The sequence below is a fragment of the Leptonychotes weddellii genome, chromosome 1 (genome assembly GCF_054177405.1).
Source record: "Leptonychotes weddellii isolate Sample4059 chromosome 1, ASM5417740v2, whole genome shotgun sequence".
In the NCBI taxonomy this organism is placed as follows: domain Eukaryota; kingdom Metazoa; phylum Chordata; class Mammalia; order Carnivora; family Phocidae; genus Leptonychotes; species Leptonychotes weddellii.
The window spans coordinates 132,987,709-132,998,767 of NC_138369.1; positions in this window are offsets into that span (position 1 = coordinate 132,987,709).

Genomic DNA, 11,059 nt, shown 5'->3' on the forward strand with positions numbered 1-11,059 from the left:
GCCATTAAGTGGGCTGTTACCCTTGGATTGTCTGTAGATGGCCTTTATCAAGTTGAAGAAGTTGGAAAGTTTGTCCTAGTTTGTTGAGTGCCTTTTTCATGAAAGGGTGAGGAATTTTGTCAAATGTTTTTCTGTGCCTGTTAAGTGATCCTGTGGTTTTGCCATTTATTCTATTAATATAGCATATTACTTTAATGATCTTTGTATGTTGAATCAACTTTGCATTTCTAGATCAACCCCACTTGGTCTGGCATATAATCCTTTTTATGTGTTCCTGGATTTGGTATTCTAGTATTTTGTGAAAGATTTTTACATCTTTATTCATAAAGGATATTACTCTATAATTTTTTTTATGATGTCTTCATTCAGCTTTGGTATCAGAGTAATGTAGTCTCATAGCATGAGTTAGGAAATGTTCTCTTCTGGCTTTCTTTGGAAAGTTTGTGAAAGATTGCTGTTAATTCTTTAAATGGTAGAATTTAGCAGTGAGGCTATCTAGCCCTGGACTTTTCTTTGTGGGAAGTTTTAGATTATTAATCTCTTTACATGTTAAAGCTCTGTTTGCAATATTTCTATTTCTTCTTGAGTCAAATTTGATATTTTGTGTCTTCCTAGGAATTTGTCCATTTCATCTAAGTTATTTAATTTGTTATACAAATTATAAAAATTACACAATTATTCATAATATTTCTTTACAGTGCTTTTTATTTCTGTAAGGTTGGTAGTTATATCTCATCTTTAATTTATGATTCTAGTAATTTGAATGATTCTAGTAATTTGAGTCATATTTTTTTTGGTCAGTCTAGCTAAAGGTTTATCATTTTGTTGATCTTTTCAAAGAACTAGCTTTTTTTCCTTTCAATTATTTATACATTTTTTATTTTAGTATAGTTGACACACAATGTTACATTAATTTCAGGTGTACAACATAGTGTTTAACATCTGTGTATGTTATGCTATGTATGCTCCAGTGTAGCTACCAGGTCTCACTCTCCTATGCTATTACAGTGGTATTGACCATATTCCCTCTGCTGTGCCTTTTATTCCCATTACTTAGTCATTCTGTAACTGGAAGCTTGTATCTCCACTCTCCTTCACCCATTTTTGCCCGTGCCGCTCCTCCCTCCCCTCTGGCAATCATCAGTTTGTTCTCTGTATTTATAGGTCTTATTTGTTTTTTGTTTGCTCCTTTGTTTTGTTTTTTATATTCCACATATAAATGAAATCTTATGGTATTTGTCTTTTGCGACAGCATGGATGGGCCTAAAGGGTATTATGCTAAATGAAACATCAGATTGAGAAAGAACTAGCTTCTGATTTCATTGATTTGCTGTATTGTTTTTCTATTCTCTATTTTTTTTATTTCTGCTCGAGTCTTTATTTCCTTCCTTCTGCTTGCCTTGGGCTTAGTTTGCTTTTTCTTGTTTCTTGCTTAGTTGCTTTTTCTTATTTCTAAAGGGATAAATTTATTGGTTTGAGGGCAAATCTATGGAGACTGTAAAAGGTTCAGTGGTTGCTAGGGTTTAGAGAAGAGGGAGGGATAAATAGGTAGAACACAGAGAATTTTTAGGGCAGTGAAATTATCCTGTATGATACTATAATGATGGATACATGTCATTACACATTTGCCAGAATCCATATAATGTACAACACCAAGAGTAAGCCCTAATGTAAGCTATGGACTTTTGGTGATGATGTGTCAGTATAGGTTCATCAACTGTAACAAATGTACCCCTCTTGACAGTGGAGGAGGCTATGTATATGTGGGTGCAGGGAGTATATGGGAGATCTCTGTACCTTCTGCTCAATTTTGCTGTGAACCTAAAACTGCTCTAAAAAATAAAGACCATTTAAAAAAATCGAAAGTAAAAAAAAAAAAAAAGACACAAAAAAAGTCACAACCCGAACGCCAATGTTTCTCTTAGGTCTGCAGTCTTGCCCTGCAAAATCCCTCTGCAATGACCCAGAATGTGATAGGTAACAGAGATGTGCAAACCTGCTACGCTACCGTCTCTGTTAGTTTTCCCAAGTAAATATAAATCCACTTATTATTATCGTTCTATAACGTGTACTACCAGGTTATTCACATAATTTCTTCCATGATTTATTCATTACTTAGAAATGTACTCTTTAATTTCTAAATGGAGACAGAAGTTGAAGTTTCTTCTAATTAAATTGCCTTATGATTTAAAAAATGCTGCTTATATGGTATTGATTCATTTGAGTTTGTTAAGCTATGCTCTGTGGTCTAGTACATGATCATTATGTGCTTGAAAATAATGTGTATTCTCTGCCAGTTGGATGAAGAAATCTACTTCTCTTAAGTCAAGCTTTTTAACTGTGTAGTTAAAAACCTTCTCTATGTATATGGAATTTTCATCTGTTTGACTTATCAATGGTTGAGTGTTGTATTAAAATGTTCCATTATGATTATATGTTGGTTAAGTTTCCCCAAGAATTTTGTTAACTTTTCTTCATATGTCTTGGGAATATGTTGTTAAATATATATAAATTCACAATTATATTTTTCAGGTTAATTGTTCCTCTTGTCCTTGTCTAATATACTTTTACTTCTAACAGTGTTTTGCCTTAAAGTTTAACCTGGTAGATATTAATATAATTATGCCAGCTTCCTTCCTATTTAAAAAACAAAAGGTTATTGATTTGAGATTCCAGTTTTTAAAACCTAGCCTTTTGCAATTATAAATTTCTAAGTACTGATTTAGTTTTGTCTCATAAGTTTTTGTATGTTGTGTTTTTGTTTTCATTCATCTCTGAGTATTTCCTAACTGTCCTTGTGATTTTGTCTTTACTTATTGGTTATTTAGGAGTGTGCTTTTTAATATCCATGTATTTGGTAATTTTGTGAATTTCTTCTCTTTTCTTCTGCTATTGATTTTTATTTTCATTCCATTGAATTTGGAGAATACACTTTATGATTACAATCCTCTTAAATTTATTATTTGATGGCCTCAAAAGCCTTTTATCCACAACATCTCCTATGTCCTTTATTCAATTCCTAGGTACTTATATATTTTTCATTGAGAGGCATTTGTTTTATTATATTTTATTTCATTATTGATTTTGAGAAATGCTATTAATTTTGTAAGTTGATCATGTACTGGAAAATTTGCTGAACAGTAATTCTAAAAGTTTGACAGTTGATTTTGTCAATTTTCCTAGATGATCATCTCATCTTCAAAATGTTTTATTTCTTTCTATGCCAGTTCTTGTATTTCTTACTATTTATGGACTCATAGTATATTAAAACTAATGGTGATGGTGATTTCCCTTTAAATTTTGACTGAAAATATCTTTTAGAAAACCCCAGTCCCGAAAGATTGGGAAAAAATATGAGTTTATATCCTGTTTCCATTAAAGGTGGATGACCGACCCCAAACCCTGCTGCTGACCCTCTTTTAAAAAGTCTAAGATAGGACTATTATTCAGCTATAAAAAAGAATGAAATCTTACCATTTGCAACAGCATGGATGGAGCTATAGAGTATAAAGCTAAGTGAAATAAGTCAGACAGAGAAAGACAAATACCATATTGTTTCAGTCATATGTGAGACTTAAGAAACAAAACATACAAGCAAAGGGAAAATAATAGAGTCAAAGCAAGAAACAGATTCTTTTTTTTTAAAAGATTTTATTTATTTATTTGAGAGAGAATGAGAGACAGAGAGCACGAGAGGGAAGAGGGCAGAGGGAGAAGCAGACCCCCCGCTGAGCAGGGAGCCTGATGTGGGACTCCATCCCGGGACTCCAGGATCGTGACCTGAGCCAAAGGCAGTCGCTTAACCAACTGAGCCACCCAGGCGCCCAAGAAACAGATTCTTAACTATAGAGAACAATCTGGTGGTTACTTGAGGGGAGGGGGTAGGGGGATGGATTAAATAGGTGATGGGGATTAAGGAGTGCATTTCTTGTGATGAGCACAGGGTGATGTATGGACCTGTTAAATTATGATATTGTAAACCTGAAACTAATATAACACTGTATGTTAACTAGAATTAAAATAAAAATTTGAAGGATGCCTGGGTGGCTCAATCGGTTTTGTCTGCCTTTGGCTCAGGTCATGATTCCAGAGTCCCACCCAGGCTCCCTGCTCAGCTGGGGGTCTGCTTCTCTGCCCTTCCCCTGCTTCATGTTCTCTCTCTCTCACTCACTTGCTCACTCTCTATCTCTCAAATATATAAATAAAATCTTTAAAATAAAATAAAAACGAAGTATTCTCCTCTAGGAATTTTATAGTTTCATGTCTCACATTAAGGTCTTTCATCCCTTTTGAATTTATTTTTGTGTATGGTGTAAGAAAGTGGTCCAGTTTCATTCTTCTGCATGTTGCTGTCCAGTTTTTGAAGAGACTTTTCCCCACTGATTATTCTTTCCAGCTTTGTTGAAGATTAATTGACCTTATAGTTGTGGGTTCATTTCTGGGTTTTCTATTCTATGTGTCTATTTTAGTGCCAGTACCATACTGTCAAAGATCACTACAGCTCTGTAATATAACTTGAAGTCTGGAATTGTGATACCTCCAGTTTTGCTCTTCTTTTCAAGTTTGCTTTGGCTATTCGGGGTCTTTTGTGGTTCCATACAAATTGTAGGATTCTTTGTTCTAGTTCTGTGAAAAATACAGTTGGTATTTTGTTAGGGATTGCATTAAATGTGTAGATTGCTTTGGGTAGTATAGACATTTTAACAATATTTGTTCTTCCAATCCATGAGCATGGAATGTCTTTCCATTTCTTTGTATCATCTTCAATTTCTTTCATCAGTGTTTTATAATTTTCAGAGTACAGGTCTTTCATCTCTTTGTCTAGGTTTATTCCTAGGTATCTTATTGTTTTTGGTGCAATTGTAAATGGGATTGATTCCTCACTTTCTCTTTCTGCTGTTTCATTATTTGTGTATAGAAATGCCACAGGTTTCTGCATGTTGATTTTGTATCCTGCTATGGCCTAACTGAATCCATCTATCAGTTCTAGCAATTTTTTTGATAGAGAACACAGGTAGTAATCCTTTTGACATTGGCATAGCAACTTCTTTCTAGTTATGTCTCTTGAGGCAAGGGAAACAAAAGCAAAAATAAACTATTAGGTCTTCATCAAAATAAAAAGCTTCTGCACTGTGAAGGAAACAATCAGTAAAACTAAAAGGCAACCCACTGAATGGGAGAAGATATTTGCAAATGATATTGATAAGGATTAATATCCAAAATATATAAAGAACTTATAAAATGCAACAACAAAAAAATGAATAATACAATTATAAAATGGGCAGAAGACATGAATAGACGTTTTTCCAAAGAAGACATACAGATGGCCAACAGACACATGAAAGGTGCTCAACATCACTCATCCTCAGAGAATCAAAACTACAGTGAGATAGCACCTCAAACCTGTCAGAATGGCTAAAGTCAACAACACAAACAACAGGTTTTGGTGAAGATGTGGAGAAAAGGGAACTCTCTCGCACTGTTGGGAGGAATTCAAACTGGTGGAGCCACTGTAGAAAACAGTATGGAGGTTCCTCAAAAAGTTAAAAATAGAGCTACCCTACAACCTAGCAATTGCACTACTGGATATTTACCCAAAGGATATAAAAATACTAATTCAAAGGGATGAATGCACCCCAATGTTTATAGCAGCATTATCTACAATAGCCAACTTATGGAAACAGCTCAAATGTCCATGGACTGATGAATGGATAAAGAAGATGTGGTATATATATACAGTGGAATATTACTCAACCATCAAAAAGATGAAATCTTACTTTCAATGGTGGGTGGAACTAGAGGGTATTATGTTAAGTGAAATAAGTCAGTCAGAGAAAGACAAATACCATATGATTTCACTCATGTGGAATTTAAGAAACAAAACAGATGAACATAGGAGAAGGGAGGGAAAAATAAAATCACATATTTAAATTATATATTTCCAAACTTACAATATCTATTTTGAGGTTCATATATATGTATTTGAAATCAAATATATAATATTACTTCCAATTAAGCTGTATGTGATAAAGCAGTTTTGGAATGTGTTTATGGAATGTTATTACTGGGAATTTTGTTCTAAGTTACAAGAATATAATATTAAGATAACAGTTTTGCTCTCACATTCATCCTGTAGGGGTGCATTCATAATCTCTACAACATTCTAGTTGCCTTTAAAACAAGAAAATAGTTTACTCATTTATTTGAATAAGTCATGTACAGACACTACAAAATTGAAAACATCTTTGTTCCTCAGCCACCCAATTACTCTCTTAAGCTGTCTTGTTCAATAGAGTAGCCACTAGACATCATGGCTGTCAAGCACATGAAATGTGGCTAGTTCCACTTAGTTATTGAATTTTTAATTTTATTAAAATTTAATTTAAATTAAAAAACAGATACTCAATCCAGTTACTGGTAAACTTATTATGTTCAGTTAGCCACTGTATAGTACATAATTAGTTTTTGATGTAGTGTTCCATGATTCATTAGCTAAGTATAACAGTGCACAAAACAGCATGGTAAACTCTTTAGTATGCTTGGAACAACTTGGGTCCTCTTTCTCAAGTAAGTTTTATGAACTCTAAGAGCATATTAAGTATGATGAAAATTTAGCATCTAGATTGAGATATGCTATTAAGTGTAAAGTATCCATTGGATTTCAAGGTCTTAATGTGAACAAAAGAATGCAAACTATCTCATTGGACTGTGTGTTGTCTGTTTAGCAAAATGTTACAGTTTAAGATATTAAATTCTATATTACATATACATTGTCTGATTTTATTACGTATTAAAAGTAAAGGTAAAGGCTTTGAATTAGTATCTATTTGTGTATGGTGAAACACATATGAAAGCAAATTAAATAAAAACTTAGTGATAAAAAGAAGGAAAAGATTGATCTTTGTGTATATATATTTTTAAAGATTTTATTTACTTATTATTTATTTATTTAGAGGGTGCACATGAGTGGGGAGAGGAGGGGCAGAAGGAGAGGGAGAGAGAGGATCCCAAGAAGACTCCATGCTGAGTGTGGAGCCTGACACAGGGCTGATCCCACAACCCTGAGATCATGACCTGAGCCAAAATCAAGACTTGGACGCTTAACTGACTGAGCCACCCAGGTGCCCCCTTTGTGTATGTTTTTAGCTTTTTATATACTCTTTAATCATTATTGGCTTGCTTATGTGTTTATTTGAAATATTCCTTTTAGTAAAATTGTAGCAATTTTTTTGCATCTAAGTTTTATGCCCATATCTTGGTGTAATAACCAGTCTCTTCTGATATCTATTCCTTGTGTTTTCAAATGGGTCTTGGAACTGTTGTGACTTCCCAATTATCTGTGCACAAAGATGCAGAAGAAAGACAACAGGGAATCGTCAGGACTTAAGAAGAGGAGAACCCTCAAAACATCAACACATATATGTTGGAAAGTTCAGAAGATCATTCTGAGAAAAGCATCTGAGAAAAGATGCTTTTGGACATACAAAAACTGAAAGAATCCATCACCAGCAGAGCTTCACTATAGGATATGTTAAAGGCCATCCATCAGGCAGAAGGAAAATATCATATATCTGATTAAGGACTTGCATATGGAATATGTAACAAACTCTTAATAAATAAGAAAATATTTCTCAAAAATAAGAAAAATGTTCCAATTAAAAATCTTTTGATCCTAATTAAAAGATCTGACTAAGCATTTCACCAAAGAAGATATATAAATGGTCATGTGGGGGCGCCTGGGTGGCTCAGTCGTTAAGCGTCTGCCTTCAGCTCAGGTCATGATCCCAGGGTCCTGGGATCGAGCCCCGCATCAGGCTCCCTACTCCACGGGAAGCCTGCTTCTCTCTCTCCCACTCCCCCTGCTTGTGCTCCCTCTCGCTGTGTCTCTCTCTGTCAAATAAATAAATAAAATCTTTAAAAAAAATAATAATAAATGGTCATGTGAAGGAATATGGAGAAATTGGAATTCTCATATACCAATTGGAGATTACTCGTGGGACTATAAAATGATATAGTCACTTTGGAAAACAGTTTGGAATTTTCTTAAAGAGTTTATCAGGGGCACCTGTGTGGTGCAGTCAGTTAAGCATCTGACTCTTGGTTTTGACTCAGGTCTGATCTCAGGGTTGTGAGAGTGCTTAGCATGGAGTCTGCTTGTGTTTCTCTCTGTCCCTGTGAGCCCACCCCCCCCGGTGCTCACGTGCTCCCTCTCCCCCTCTCTCTCTAAAATTAAATAAATAAATAAATAAATAAATTTGAAAAAGAGCGACTTTAACATAAACTTACCATACAACCCAGCATTTCCACTCCTAGGTATCTACCCAAGAGACATGAGAATATTTATCCATTCATAGATGTATGCACAATTACTCATAGCATTGTTCATAATTGCCAAAACCTGGTAACAATCCAAATCTCCTTGTTGTTGAATGGATATACAAATATGGTATATCCATACAGTGGAATACCATTCAGCAATAAAAAGGAATGGACCACTGATACATTTTACAACATGGATGAACCTCAAAAATATGCTATGCTAAATGAGATATGTATTTGCTAAGACTAAATGATGGACTCATGGGAATTCATTAAACTATTCTCTGTTTTCGTTTATATTTGAAATTTCTTATATAATGTTAAAAATAAGTAAAATGTAATCTTTAGCAATGATTTTTTCCAAAAGGAGAGAGATCCACCCTGCGATGGAACTGTTATGAGCAGGGACTATGTTCGGCAAGATGAGTGGCTAGAAGAAGTGGAGTGGAGATTCAGTAATCTCTGAATCACTTATGTTTAACAGTGGAAATTTTGTTCAGAAACTGTGATTATCTAGGAATGTGGTGGCAATGGATTACTTAAACTCTTTACCTCAGTTTCATAAATAATAAATAAGTGATGCTAATAGTGCTGTTTTATAATAGGGTTTGTAAATGTGTTACACAAATGTATCAATGTCAAGCATCAATACACACAAAACACTAGAATGTATGGCATATCATATACACAACATCAATGTTTTCCTATTAAAATTTTATTTTAGAATATATGTCATTGAAAATGAAGTCGGTTTACTTGAAGTTATAAACTATATTTAACATAGGCTATGCAACAACCTCATCACATTTCTCATAATCAAATCATTGCCTCTGAACCTACTGATCTTATAATAATTAACTACCTCAGCATATCAAGTGTAAGTTAGGAAAATATTACCAATGACAATAGTTAGTTTGTAGAAAACAAATTGAAAAACCATATTACTAATTCTTATTATTTTCCAGTATAATGTAATATAGGAAATAATACTTTTATTTTTATTTTTTTTAAATTTTATTTATTTGACAGAGAGAGACACAGCGAGAGAGGGAACACAAGTGGGGAGAGTGGGAGAGGGAGAAGCAGGCTTCCAATGGAGTAGGGAGCCCGATGAGGGGCTTGATCCCAGGACCCTGGGATCATGACCTGAGTCGAAGGCAGATGCTTAACGACTGAGCCACCCAGGCACCCTGAGGAAATGATACTTTAAAAAAAACTCACAAAATTATAGTTTATGTATAGTATGTATAGAGTAGACTACAAAAATTATACCAAACCTATTTTAGTGACTGCCTCAGAGAAGAAAGAAGGTGAGATACAACTGTTAGGAATGGTTGTTAAGTAAGTACTTTGGCTTAATCTTATCATTGTTTTTTCATTTTAGACCCAGAGACAACTGCCGATTAAATATCATTTTTTAAATAAATGAGACTAAGTTATATATTTCTCCTGTTATTTACTTAGAGCATAAAGTTGGAAAAACCAACTGGAAAATGTGTTTATATGTTAACAGGTTTTTTTTTTTTTCTTTTTGGTGGTGACATTATGGGTATTTGTTATAGTATTCATTGTTCTTATCTGTAATTTAAGGAATAAAATTTTATTAAGACAATCAGCTACATTAACAGAAAATTTTCATGATCATATCAAAAGATGATAGAAAATTATAAAACATCCAATGGTCATTTCTGATAAAACTTTGGCCAAGGTATGAATAGAAGGTATTTCCTTGACCAAAAGAGTTCTACATCAAAAAGGATAAATACTTAATGAAGAGACAGTAAGAGCATTGCTATTAAAGTAAATGCAGAAATGGCCTCTAACATAGGTACTGTACAGCATTGTACTGTTGTACTTAGCAAATGCAACAAAATATGATTAAGAAATAAGTAGTATAGGAGGAGCAAGTTGGCACAGGAGTAGGAGACCTAAATTTCGTCTGGTCCCAGGAATTCAGCTAGATAGCTATCAAACCATTCTGAACACCTACGAACTCAACAGGAGATTGAAGAAAAGAATAGCAGCAACTCTCTGAAAAGAGAAGCGATCACTTTCTGGAAGAGTCATATTCTGTCCCTTCATAGTAGTTAACCTTATTTTTGGTATATATATAAGTTGTTCTCTCTTTAAAATTTTGGGATACAGTTGCTTCTAACAGACCAAAATATACTCTAAATATCTAGTGTATGGCTTTGTTCTAGTCTCCTGCCTGATTACATTCTCTCCCCCTTTGTTTTTTTTTTTTTAATTTCTCTTCTTTCTTTTTTCAACCAACTTCTTATCAATTCCTTTTATAAAATCTTTTATAATTTTCATCTTTACAGTCATATTTCATCCCTTCATCGTATTTACCCTTATTTTTGTACATATATAAGTTTTTCTTTCTTTAAAATTTTGGGAGACACTTTCTTCTAACAGACCAAAATACACCCAAAATCTAGTGTGTGGCACTGATCTATTGACCAGCCTGATCATGTTTGATCATATTTTTTTTATCTTTTTCTTTTTTCTTCCTTTCCCTTTTTTCCCCCAGTTTCAGATCTCTTCTGATTTGTTTAGTGTATATTTTTCTGGGGTCATTGTAACCCTGTTAGCATTTTGTTCTCTCATTCATCTATTCTCCTCTGGACAAAATGACACAATGGAAAAAATCACCTCAAAAAAGGAAAAAGAGGCAGTACTGACTGCCAGGGACCTAATCAATAAGGACATTAGTAAGATGTCAGAACTAGAGTTCAGA